Raw genomic sequence first — 13,855 nt, forward strand, 5'->3', positions numbered from 1 at the left:
CTAAAACATCCACGTGAGTGTGATCAGAGGGCCTTGGGTTTCATTTATTCATGAAACCCATTATTTTGTAAAAAAAGAATTGCCAGCACCACAACTACTAACCATCTTGCTGCTACAAGCCTGACAATTCGGACTGTTTGAGGTCCCCTAAGCTATAAGAATGGCTTAGGTACCAAGTATTAGTTGTTTTAATGCGTAGTGAATTAATAAACAAATGTTGTTCTGCTCATCTCTAAATTACTCAAATGGCGCCACCATGTTGTAGCTGTCATAAGTGCCGGTGTTGACAATTAAGTGCTGGTGCTGAGCACTAGAAACCACTGTTTCAAATGAAGCACTGGGGTGAATGTCTGCTTGTCCAAGAGTGTGAGTTAGTGTCTCTCTGTTGTAGTGGGTGTCATTTTCTCACAGTTTAAATGATTGAATATATCTCATTGGCTAGTGGCATAGTGCACTCTTAAGGCCTCAGGGTTAAAGCATTCTCTACCCTAGTGCCATTACTTCTATGCCATTTTCTCAGTGTACTACCTGTCTAAGGACAGGTGTATTCAATGTTAATGTGAACTTCTAATTCATGACAGTGTATTCACTGTCACAGGTTAACTATTTTCCCAGTCCTGTTCTCAGGTTATTAGTTGTCTGGGCCTAATTCACAGAGCCATTTACAAGTGAAAGTTCAACTTACATGAACAACTAGACTTTGCAAATCTAAATAATTCACAATCATAAATATGCATGTGCAATATCACATCAGTATTGTGTAACATTCTGTGGGAGTACATTTGTATGGTCATTGCCAGCCTGTAAACAATCAGTGATTTACAACTATCAATGAAAGGGTTTACTATTTTTCCATGACAGTAATGACCAGGGAACACCCCCAGAATACCTGGAAGTGTAAGAGAGAAGGTGTCTTTACAGCAAAAAAGTATTTTTCCATGGAACAATACAAAAATTAGCTAATGCACATTTATTATTTCACAATCATTAGTGTATACAATTTACTTTTAGAAATGTGTAATTTCACACAATGTAAATTTAGCACTTAAGTATGTATATTATTGTGTCAGAGTCTGGGCCTAACTTTTGCAGATATTTATGTGTGTATTTGTTTGACTATATTGGTAGTTTCCCAGTGTCTATACCCTCCTGTTCCACTGTAAATAAATCCCAAGTTTATTTTATCCATGAACTGGAAACATTGGCAAACAACAGGGACTGTGAGGTTGTAGCGAGGAGCACGCACAGAGAAACAAGAGTAAGAAGCACTAACTAGGAAAACAAGTTATAAGAAAACCACCTAAGCACTCAAGAACTAGGAGCAAACCTGAAAGCAAAATGCTTTCTGACCCGCCCTTCTTCATTTTGCAGACACCATTGTATTCCAGATCTTTATGCATACTTCATATCCTGCACTGGTTGATGTGTAAATTCCTAGTCTTGGAGTCCAGTATTCTTAGCTCTGTGTACTTAGATCCAGTTCTGTCCTCCTCTGTGTACAGGTTCCTAATCCTGTATTTCAGTGGTCCTTGATCTGCTTAACTCCAGTCCTGTTCTATTCTTCTCTCTTAGAATCCTTTCTTGCTTTATCTGACACCTGTTTCTGTATTCAGTTCCACTTGCTCCATGCCCTTGGACTGCTCTTCTGTTTATGTTAAAACATAGTTATTTATACCTAGGTTTTTTAGCAGGTTCCAAAGTCTGGGGCCTCTTGCAGAGAGAATTACAAAGCCTTCTTTTTTCGTAAGTATTGCTGGTTGTCATCACAACTCTATGAGGTTAACTGCTTGCCTTATTGTTTGATTTTTTCTGTTACAGGTAGTTCAGTCTTTCCGTTACAGATAGATAACATCCCATAGAACATATACACTATCACTAATGATGGTTTGTCTGTTGTTCTTCTGCTTTGAACCTCTGTATTGTCTTATTATTGTTTATTGTACATTATATGTCTCTTCTTTCTAGTTTTATTTTTGGAGGCATTACCCAGTTCATATACAGTATCATGATCCAAATCCATTCCAATATGCTCCAACCCTCAACTTATCCTGTTCATCAGGTTTAGTGTGTATGCTAAATCCCACCCCTTCACTTACTTTGTCCCTGTGGCGAGGATGTCTCTGTCTCACAGGGGGCCTGACATAGCCAGGCCCATGCCTGCTCATCAAAAGGCTGGTAAATATCCTGTTGACATGATATGTATTCTAACATTGACTTAATCCTCATGGGAGGGTATTGTATTAGCCATCTTTCCAACTGTAAATTGCTAGCCAGAACAATGCCTAATCACTAATTAGTATTTGCAGGCTCTCAGCCCTCTGACCACAAAGTAGGGTCTGCAGATTCAAAGGTGCAGCACTGACTGATACAGGATTTAGAAAACATTTGAGATCAGAGGTGAAATCCTTTTTTTGAATACAATGTAGTTTTGGTTAGGAGTGCTGGTAGGCTATAGGAGGTCATTATGATGTATGTAAGGAGCATCTTTATTTTTCGGGAGTGTGAAGTCCTCAAGTCCATATGAAGTCATCACAAAAGACTGATGGGCTCCATGGACAGACTTGAAGAGAGGTATGCAGCCCCTAAGCAAAAATCGATACTGAAAAAAAAGTTGGGACACTGTGGTGGAGCTCTACAAGACTACAGAGTCTGAGACTAAACTTGTAAATTAGAAGGTTACGGCAAGTCGGTTTGGTGAGGAAGGTTACCTTGGATGCTTCTTAGCATGATCAGTTCAGAGGGAAGGCAATGAGTTGAAGTGTGGAAGGTAGTACATGAAGAAGGCAGTGTGTGTAGAACCCCCTCATCTCATCACCAAGACGTTTGAGCAATATATCGGGCAGTGTGTTGATTTAAATGTTTCTAGTTTGTAGTGGAGATTACATCATATTTGGACTATGTGGTCATAGCATGGATCTAAGATGGCAGGGAGAATGTATAATGTGTCACAAATGGTTAAGGAAATTAAGGACTCTAACTTGATGATGATGATGAAGTGTCTTGTAGAGTGCACAGCGACTTATGAGAGTGACCTTGGATGTGCCAACAGGTTTGACCATAAACTTGGAGGAAACTAGTTCTGCACAAATAGCTAGGTCTTAAGCTTTTTTTTAAACATTGCGGTGTTGCTTAGAGACCGAAGCTTCAATGGGAGTTTATTCCATGCCACTGCACCTTGGTATGTGTGTACTGTCTGTGCCCCTTTGCACAATCTACCCCACCAAAACGTACTGTGGAATATTGAGTATTGCACTGCTTTAATTGTCAAGCCTTGCCCCTTCAGGAGCGAACCCTAGGACGTTGTAAACCTTATTTGTTGTTATGTTTGTGATGTGTAATTAGAGGTTTTCTGTGTGATTTTGTTATGTTAAGAGCCATTGATTATAAAAGAAGCACAGACTATTTATTTAGCGTGTAGGTCCTGGTAATACCTTCCCATAAATTAAGCTATTCAATGTGTTGCTGATGACTCATGCATTCCTCTGCACATTCGTTTCCCACCTTTTTGTTTCTCGTGCCTAGCAACGTGAGCAAGAAGCTATTTAAGCTACAATGCTAATTGCTCTCTTGCTTGACTTCAAGTTTCCTGACTTGTTTCCTCTTGTGTTCCTGTGGCATCCAGTTTCCAGACGACAATTCCTTGAGACCCTCTTTACCCTTACAAGTGGAATTCTCCCATTATCCCCTCCAATCAAGAAAGACAGAAAGGATGTTTCACGAGTAAGATCCTTATCGCGCCCCCGTGCCCTGGGTGAATCAAGGTTGGTGGTATTGCAATGTTCTTGTTAAGGAACGAAGAGAAATAAATAGGAATTTCTCTGAAACGAACAAAGCAGTTAGTAAACGTAAGCGCTTAATTTAAAGAACTGTCATCTTTTATTTTTGAACATTTAATTATTATCTACGAGGTAAAGGCTGAACAGGAAATTGTTCTAAATGGACTATGCATTAATAGTCGTTTTCATTTACTCACTCCGCTTGTTGGGTGATTACAAAAGGATCCTGGAACTTTTGTTTAGAGAATCGATGAAAGACAGACAGTAATGGTTGCATCAATGGAAAAGAAAAATACAAGGAACATTAATGCAAACTCTGTAATGACGTAGGAAGCTCTTGTTGCCTACATTGACTAATGGTGTATAATGTGTTTTGGATAGTGTTGAATTATTTATCATGCTCTGGAAGGGTTTATACTCATCTTTTTCCATTGTCCCTCACTCAAACATTGCAACACAACAGACAAGAGCTGCGCTCTTTAGACTGGACCTCATAAGAACTCCTGGTACCAGTTTATCTCTTCCCTCTCCCAAGTCTCTATCCCTATCCCTCCCCCGAAGAGCTATTCCCTCATTTTCTGTGCCTACTAGTTGTGTGGGATTAGTTCATATAGGTGTGGGTTACCTCTTCACTCCAGCGGATACCTGGATTTTGGGGGAGCGGTCCTAGCCTCGTCATTAAGCCAAGCCCACGAAAAAGCAGATCCGCCTGAGCGAAGATGTCCCAGTCTGATGTCAATATGGGAGACCTGATGCAGGCCTTAGCCGAGGTTCAGGCAGAGGTAGCGCAATTAAGGGAAGAAATATTCTCTCTTAGGGTCAAACTGGAAAGGTATAAACCTCGAGTTGACCCTTGTTCTGGTGCACAGGCAAAAACAGACAAGACTTATTTGAGGCAACCTACATTTATGCCTAATAAATCAGGTAAAACGGAAGAGGTTACGCCTGTTAAACTGACTGTGATGGCCCCTGTGCCTGCTCCTTTGGCCTCGACTGAGAGATTTCCTGCAGATAGTAGTACATTTCATATTTTCATGAACCAATGTCACTTGCAGTTTTTGTGTAGACCCACTGCCTTCCTGGATGACATGCAAAGGTGGCTTACATCCTGTCTGATCTAGAAAAAAAAGCTACCAACTGATCAATCCTATTAGTGTAAAATTATGACCCCCCCCCCTTTTGTTTAATTTTGCATTTAAGATAGAAATGAAAAAATCGTTTTCTAAATACACTTTAATGCAAGTGAGTGATACAGAATTGTTGAATTTCAAATAGGGAACATAGGATCTGTTGATATATGTTAACAATTTTAACAGATTCTGAAACCCATTGGCCTGAGGAAAAAAGAATATCATTGTTTTATCAAGGCCTAAGGGATAACCTTAAGAACGTGCTGTTTCAGATATTGGACCCCTCCCACCCCAGAGGATCGTTCGGATTTCATAGATCAGGTTGTGAAACTTGACAAGTGAGAGAAAGGGGGAAAAGAGCAAAGGGGGAGATTCTGCACGCTATTTACTTTAACGCACTGAAAAGAAAGAGAATTTTAAAACGCATGATAATAGCGAACCCATGCAAATAGGAGGCCATCGTTCCTGTCTAGTGAAGAAAAGGAGAGGCGTTGCTCTCATAATTGATGTCTGTATTGTGGTAAAGCAGGGCACTTTGCTCATGAATGTCCTGTTAGACCCAAATCCAAGGCTATAACTACCAAGAAGACAGTTGCTGCTGTAGATGTCCCATAGAAAGTGTGGAAAACTAAGTAGCCCAAGGAAAGCAGGGGGATCCATTGGGTGAAACACAACAGACCCCAAAACTCTTGAAACATTCTCTCTCAATACCTCCACGTCATTTTCTCATAACTGTGACCATGATAGTGCAAAATCAAGTAAGGGAATTTCAATCTGTCCTGCTGGACTCAGGGGCGATATCTCTTTGGCCAAAACGTTCGGAATCACCTTTTTGCATAAAAAAGAACCTGAGCCTATTCAGGCTGTTGATGGGTCTGAGTTCTCTTCTGGGTTAATTACTTATTACTAAGAACCCATCACCCTTGTCTGTGACATTGGTCAGTTTGAATCCATTAGTTTTGATCTTACTGATACTCCAACTTTTGGAGCTATATTGGGATTGCCATGGCTTCAACAACACAAACCGAGAATTGATTGGAAAGCCCGTGCAGTAACTCTGAATATCTCCTTCTGCTTACAGTACTGTTATCAAGAAGCTTCAAGCTGGAGCTCACCATTGTTATGCGCAACGTCTCCTACCATTGAAACCATAGTTCTTCCCAGGCAATACCAAACTTACACAGATAGTTTTAACAAAATTCAGGTAACCAGTCTGCCTCCTCACCGCAGTTTTGACTGTCGCATAGATTTAGTGCCGGGTGCTACCTTGCCCTGTAGTAGAATTTATGCCTTGTCGGAACCTGAAACCTAGCATCTTAAGCAATACTTGGAAGAGCTTTTGGCTATAGGTTTCATGCAAAATTCCTCATCTCCTGTTTTATTCCCCCTGTTTTTTGTACCAAAGAAGTATGGGGAGCTCAGGATGTGTATAGATCATTGAACTCCTATTAAGGTTTAAAAAAAAAGTATCAGCTTCAGCTAATTCCGGTGTTGCTGGGCCAACTCCAAAAGGCCACCAATTTTACCAAGATCCACCTTTGTGGATCTTATCATCTCATATGAATTTGTGAAGGCGATGAATGGAAAATGGCTTTTCACACGAAAAACTGCATTTTTGAATACTGCGTAATTCCATTTGGCCTATGCAATGCCCCAGCGGCATTCCAATTTTTTATCAATGAGGTTTTAGGAGAATTCCTTGATCGCTTTGTGATCGTTTACAAAGACGATATATTAATATACTCTGACAACAATAATGAACATGAACTCCATGTTTCTGCAGTGATTGATAAATTGTGGGAACACCAATCATATGCAAAACTAGAAAAATGTAAATTTCATGTCCCTCAGGTAGAATTATTGGGATTCGCACTTTCTGCCCAAGGAGTTCAAATGGACACACAAAGGATTGGTGCCATTCTTAAATGGCTAAGGCCAACAACAATAAAAGAAGTTCAAACTGTACTTGGTTTTGCTAACTTCTATCGAAGGCTCATTTCCCACTTTTCTAATGTAGTGGCTCCAAACACTTGTTTATTGTGCAGAGGGGTTCCCTTCTTTTGAACCCAAAAGGCACAACAAGCTCTTGAGAAGCTTAAGAAAAGCTTCACCTCTGCTCCTATTCTTAAACATCCTGATCCTTCACTACCGTATTATGTAGAAGCAGATGCTTCTTAAGTGGCAGTGGGTGATGTTCTTTCAAATTGGGATCCAAATACTGGTAATATGCACCCTATAGCCTTCTTCTCCAAAAAACTTTTACCCGCAGAAGAGAGCTGCGCCATTGCTGAAAGAGAACTTCTAGCAAATAAATTGGCTTTTCATGAAAGGTGTCACCATTTATGGGGGGCATGGTTTCTAATAACAATTTATTCCGATCACAAGAATCTACAATTTTGTAGATCAGCCAGGTCACTTACTCCAAGGTAGATGAGGTGGGTTTCTTTCTTTAACAAATTTGATTTTGTAATTACTTAAAGATCTGGGGATCAAACATTAAACGCTAATACTCTCTCTTGGATTCACATATCTTCACCCCAGAAAAATAAAAAAACACAAGATCCCATCCCAATGATTTCTCAAGAAAGAATAATCGGATCTTGTTCTGATTCTCCTTTTTGTCAACAATTAAGGGTAGCTTTACAAAAGGAAGGCAGTACCTAGTGGTTAATGCACCCCTAAATTTCAATTTCTGATGAATTGTTTTATCACAGGCATTCCCCCTAAATCTAAGAGAACAAGTGTTACAATGCATCTCCTCTAATTGGGCACCCTGGGACACTCAAGAACTATGCTTACGATGGTTCTGGTGGTAATCCCTTGATGCAGACAATCGAATTTATGTACAATCGTGTCTAGTGTGTACCACCAATAGGTCTTCATGTTCAGCTCCTGCTGGTCAATTGCTTCCTCTCCCAGTCCCACCAACCCCTTCCTATACCATTAGTATGGATTCTGTAACAAATTTGCCAAAAGCTCAAGGACATAGATATATATTAGTAGTAGTAGACTTATTTTCTAAAATGTCCCATTTTGCTCCACTTCCAAAACTTCTGTCAGCTGAAGAATTAGTTAATCCCTTCTTAACAAACATCGCCTGACTCCACGGTCTACCACTGTTATAATTTCGGATCTTGGTACGCAGTTCGTGTCCAAATTCTGCCAAGAGCTCCAATCTCCACATATACAATTAGTTATCCTCACCTCATCATCCACAGACCAATGGTCAAACAGAGGGAACTAATCATACTGTGGAGCAATTCCTCTGATGTTTACTAGCCACCTTAACTAGTAGCTGGATGCAAGCCTTGCCACACGCAGAATTTGCATATAATAATAGCATCCATTCTGCACATAACATGTCTCCCTTTTACTGTAATATGAACTATCACCCTAGGCCCTTTCCTTTTCAGCCATCTCAAAAGGTATCAGCAGTACACTTGTGTGTTTCTGAGCTAAGACACATTTGGAAAAAAGCTGAAATGACATTACTAAACACCAAGGACAAAATAAAATACAAGCAGATAAACATTGGACACCATCACCTAGGTATACTGAAGTAGATTTAGTTTGGCTATGCACCCGCCATTTATTCATGCCTGGTCATAGGAAATTACAACCAAGTGATCAACTCTGTAGCAATAAAACTGGCCCTTCCCAGTGAGCACCGAATTCACCCTGTATTCCATGTGTCCCTATTAAAACCCTTCCATCCCACTACCCAACCTATTCCCCATCCAAATTTGAAGTCCGCAATATCATAGACTCCCGTAGACATCAAGGGCGGCTATTTTATTTAATTGACTGGAAAGGGTACCAACCTGAAGAGCGATCATGGGAATCAGCAGCTCATGTCCATGTCCCAAAATTGGTCAGTTCTTTTCATGCTCATTACCCATCTAAACCACGTCCATTAGGAAGACCTTTGGAGGGGGGTACTATCAGGATATGCTCATCATGTTCTGTCTGTGCCCATTAGCACAATCTACCCCATCAAAACGTATTGTGAAATATGGAGTATTGTACTGCTTTAACTTTCAAGCCTTGCTCCTTCAGCCATCCTTGGTGTGGTCTCCCCTAACTTTTTGCCTTTGTTTCCCAGGTTGTTTATGTGTGCTGGACTCTGTTTTTGCTGTTTTTTGTTATTCTGTGCACCTTACCTCTGCTATCCAGTGCTAAAGTGCAAGTGCTCCTATGTAAAATGTATGTGCAATTGACTTTCTATGATTGGCATATTTGATTTACTATTAAGTCTCTAGTACAGTGCACTAGAGGTGCCCAGGGCATGTTATTCAAATGCTACTAGTAGGCCTGCAGCACTGGTTGTTCCACCCACATTAGTAGCCCTGTAAACATGTCTGAGACCTGCCACTGAAGTGTCTGTGTGTGCAGTTGTAAGCTGCCAATTCGACTTGGCAAGTGTACCCACTTGCCAGGCCTAAACCTTCATTTTTTATACATGTAAGACACCCCTAAGGTAGGCCCTAAGTAGCCCCATGGTCAGGGTGCAGTGTATGTTAAAGAAGGGACATGTACTTATGTGTTTTACATGTCCTGACAATGAAATACTGCTAAATTCGTTTTTCACTGTTGCATGGTCTATCTCTCTCATAGGTTAACATGGGGGCTGCCTTTAAATATTATTAAAGTGCAGATTCCCTTTTGGAGCAGATAGACCCCAAACTCACAATTTAAAAATACATCTTTTAGTGAAGTTGGTTTTTAGATTGTATGTTTGAAAATGCCACTTTTAGAAAGTAGGCATTTTTTTGCTTAAACCATTCTGTGACTCTGCCTGTTTGTGCATTCCCTGTCTGGGTCCGTTTGACAGTTGGGCTGTTTGCACCTCTATCTAGAAAGTGACACAAAGGGAGCTGGGGTGTAGCCTGCATATCCTGATGAGCCATCTGTGCTGGTAGGGAGGGGAGGAGTGGTCACTCACACCTGAAAGGGCTGGCCTGCCCTCACACAATGCAGTCTCCAACCCCTGGTGTGTGTCTGGGGCCTGGCCTGGGCAAGGCAGGATCTCACAAACAAGAGAGACTTTCCTTTGATGTAGGCCTACTTCAGAGGCAGAAAGGGGTATAAGAGCACCCAAACCCCCTGAAAATCAGATCACTTCTGGATTCAAGAGGAATCTCTGCCAAGGAGAAGAGCTGAAGAACTGAGGAGAAGTGCTGCCCCTGTCTGTGACTGTGCTTTGTTGGGCTATCCTGCAGTTGCTGCTTCTGCATGTTAAAAGGGAGCAAAGTCTGGACTTTTCTGTGCATTCCTTCTTGAAGAAGAATCTCCAAGGGCTTGAACTGAGCTTGCCTCCTGTTGTTGAAGTCGCAGGGCCATCAAAGACTTTCCCTGCCAGTACCTGGACTCTCTGCTGAAACTCCTGCCCTGCCAAGTGGTGCCCTATCCAGTCCCTGGGCCCTTGAGAGGTGAAGCTGGTAGCCAAAAAATGAAAATCCATGCATAGACTACCGTGTGGGGAAATTTTCTTCACACCTTCTGTGTCGCAGCTGATAAACGATGCACCGCTGGCTTCACAGTTGAAATCAACACTCCTCCTGCATCACGACTGGAAGATTGAGTCAATGCCACTGTAGAAACAACGAGCAACACCCACGTAATGCAATTTTGTTATACTGTGTGACCGGATTTTCAATGCAAGATCGCTGGGCGGGGAAAAACAACGCAAAGCCTGCCCGGACCGGAGGTGCCCGTCCAGATTGACGTATCACCTTCTTGCAGAAGAGAAGAAACCATGCACGCCGACCCGACTGGATGAGGAACGATGTACGGTCTCACTTGCGAATAAGAAATCAATGCATCGCTGGCCTTTTCTGACACACACTCACCTGTGTGGAGTAATTTTGATGCTACCGAGGTATTTTTGTACTCTAACAATGTTCTCACTGTTTTCTAAAGGATTTAAGACTCTTTTGCTTTTAAAACTCATAATTTGACTGGTGTATGTTGGATTTTTGTTGTTTTGGTCTTGTTTTGTTTAGCTAAATATTAACTATTTTTCTAAACCTGTGTTGTGTCATTTGGTAATGTCTTCACTGAATTACTGTGTGTGTTGCTACAAATACTTTACACATTGCTTCTGAAGTTAAGCCTGTCTGCTCATGCCAAGCTACCAAGGGGGTGAGCTGTGGTTAACCAAGGGGGATACTCCTTTACCCTGACTGGAGTGAGGGTCCTTGCTTGGACAGGGGTTAACCTGACTGCCAACCAAAGACCCAATTTCTAACATTGGTGATCAGTGGTTGGGATTGGACTTGTATTTGTACTTGGCATACAGTGATTAAGTGTGCACTACTGTTTTCAGTGCAGACCATTACGTGACCACATACTACTTGTCTTTGTGATATTTGCTTTTTTCCCTTTCTTTATTTTTCCCTACTTCCACTTTGTGGTAATCCTTGATTGACTTTTGTACTCCATTTGGGAACTTGTTTTTCTGCCTTTGGAACTTTGCACTTTTAACTCTTCACCATGTCTCAATCTGGAGATGCATCAGCTGGAGCTGCTTTTGATTTAGGGAAACTGGAGAGCTAAGCAGTTGCCCAGTTAAGGCAGTTCAGCAAAAACCTTGCTTGTCCCATTAAGGGCTCCACCAGGAAGGAGTAGCTGCAAAAGGCACTGAGGGCCTGGGTAACAGCCAAGAATGCTGAGGGGCACACAGAGGAGGAGTAGAATGAGGAGGAGGAAGAGCAATCCATCCTCCTTGTGCTAAGCTACCAAGGGGGTTAGCGGGGGTTAACCAAGGGTGATTTTCCTTTACCCTGACTGAAGTGAGGGTTCTTGCTTGGACAGGGTGTAACCTGACTGCCAACCAAAGACCCTATTTCTAACAGTTGTTATGTTGGTAGTATATAATTAGAGGTTTTCTGTGTGTTTTTTTTATAGCATGAACCATTGATTATAAAGGAAACACTGACGATTTATTCAGTGTGTAGGTCCTGCTAATACCTTCCCATAAATTGAGCTTTTAAATGTGCTGGCGATGACTCATGTATTCCTGGTACGTTTGTTTCCCACCTGTTTGATTCCCGTGCCTAGCAACGTAAGCAAGAAGCTATTTAAGCTACAACGATAATTGCTCCCTTGGTTGGCTTCAAGTTTCCTGACTTGTTTCCTTGTGTTTTCCTGTGACATCCAGTTTCCAGACGATGACTCCTTGAGACCCTCTTCACCCTTAGGAGTGGAATTTTCCCTTTATCCCCTCCAGCGAAGAAAGACGGAAAGGACGCTCCACGAGTAAGATCCTTATCGTGCCCCCGCACTCTCAGTGGTTCAAAGATAGTGTGATATTGCAATGTTCTCGTTAAGAAATGAAGAGAAATGAACGCAAATTTCTCTGAAATGAACAAAGCAGTTAGTAAATGTGAGCTCTTTATTTTAAGAACCAATATATTTTATTTTTGAACATTTAATCGTTATCTACGAAGTAAAGGCTGAAAAGGAAATGGTTCTAAATCGACTATGTAGTCATTTTCATTTACTTGCTCTACTTGTTGAGTGATTATAAAAGAATCCCGGAACTTTTCTTTAAAGAATAGGTGAAAGACAGAAAGACAATGGTTGCATCAATGGAAAAGAAAAATACAAGGAAAATGTGTGCAATCGGCAAACTCTGTAATTGCGTGGGAAGCGCTGCATTGACTAATGGTGTGTAATGTGTGTTTTGGTTAGTGTTGAATTAGTCATCATACTCTGAAAGGGTTTATATTAATCTTTTTCCATTGTATTTCACTCAGGCATTGCAACACAACAGACAAGAGTCACATTCTTTAGACTGGACATTATAGGAACTCCTGGTACCAGTTTATCTCTTCCCTCTACCAAGTCCCAATCCCTATTCCCTCATTTTCTGTGCCTACTAGTTGTGAGGGAATAGTTCATAGGGGTGTGGGTTACCTCTTCGCTCCCGTGGATACCTGGAATTCAAGTGAGTGGTCCTGGCCTTGTCAATATGCCAGATATCTTCCTCCTGCCCTGGTACGTTGAATTTTGGGGAATGAATGCTAACAATTTGTTCTCCAACCTCAGATTTTTGGGATGTATCAATCGAATTTGCCTTCGTAAACGGTGCGAATCGCAAAATTCAGGCATTTGCGAATGCAAAAATGCCTTTCAAGATGTATGAAACGCATTCGCTGGGCAATTTTAAGGAATCGCTCAAATAGCGATTCCTTAAAATTGCGACCCCCATTTAGAGAAGCGCAAATTGCGATTCTCCAATTAGGAAATCGCAAATAGGGAATTCCTATTTGTGATTTCCAAAGCACGTGTATCAAGCATTTCCTAAATGCCAAATCCAATTTGGTGGTAAACATGTCCAATTTTCAAAAATGCATTATGAATGCATTTTTAATAATGACATGTAGCACGCACATGCTCTGAAAGCATGTGTGTGCTTCACATGTCCGCAAATATTTTTTTGGGGTGCATAAGAGGGGGCCTTGGGCCCCCAGCACCATGTGGTTTGCATTACCTAATTTGAAAATTCCTTACTGGAATTTGCAAATTGGGAAATGCAAAACCATTTGCACCTATGGGCCTACAGGCCCGTAGGGATGAATGGAGTCTCATTCTCTAATTCCGATTTGGTGATAGCGATTGCAAATTTTAAGAAATCGCTATTACCGAATTGTAAATTTCATACATCCCATTTTGCATTTCTTAAATATCGATTTCTTAAAATTCGCTATTTAAGAAATGCAAAACGGATCTTTGATACACCTGGCCCATGGAAACTAAATCAAACTCAGAGATAAACAGCTCCTGACTAGTCAAAGGCACCATGTACTAGTATCAGAGCTTTAAACAACATTTTTTTTATGGGGAGCCAGCGAAGATCTAGAAGCTGGGGCTACATCTGAGTTTTGATTGGCAGGTGCAACAGTAGACGGACTGTGGTGTTTTGGACTACTTGGAGCCTACTCAGTT

The 13,855-nt window shown here is 41.3% G+C and overlaps 1 long non-coding RNA gene across 3 annotated transcripts in view; it reads left to right on the forward strand.

The window, feature by feature from the left end:
* The first annotated feature begins 3,584 nt into the window (after positions 1–3,584).
* LOC138297252 (uncharacterized) overlaps positions 3,585–13,855 on the forward strand; it is a 205,989-nt gene continuing 195,718 nt past the window's right edge. For 2 of the 3 annotated variants that reach the window (XR_011203974.1, XR_011203972.1), the window contains exon 1: positions 3,585–3,720. This is a non-coding gene — a long non-coding RNA (uncharacterized lncRNA). Of the gene's footprint in view, positions 3,762–13,855 lie in introns of all 3 variants that reach the window. The other variant, XR_011203973.1, reaches the window with a different exon arrangement.

The sequence above is a fragment of the Pleurodeles waltl genome, chromosome 5 (assembly GCF_031143425.1).
Source record: "Pleurodeles waltl isolate 20211129_DDA chromosome 5, aPleWal1.hap1.20221129, whole genome shotgun sequence".
Classification (NCBI taxonomy): Eukaryota; Metazoa; Chordata; class Amphibia; order Caudata; family Salamandridae; genus Pleurodeles; species Pleurodeles waltl.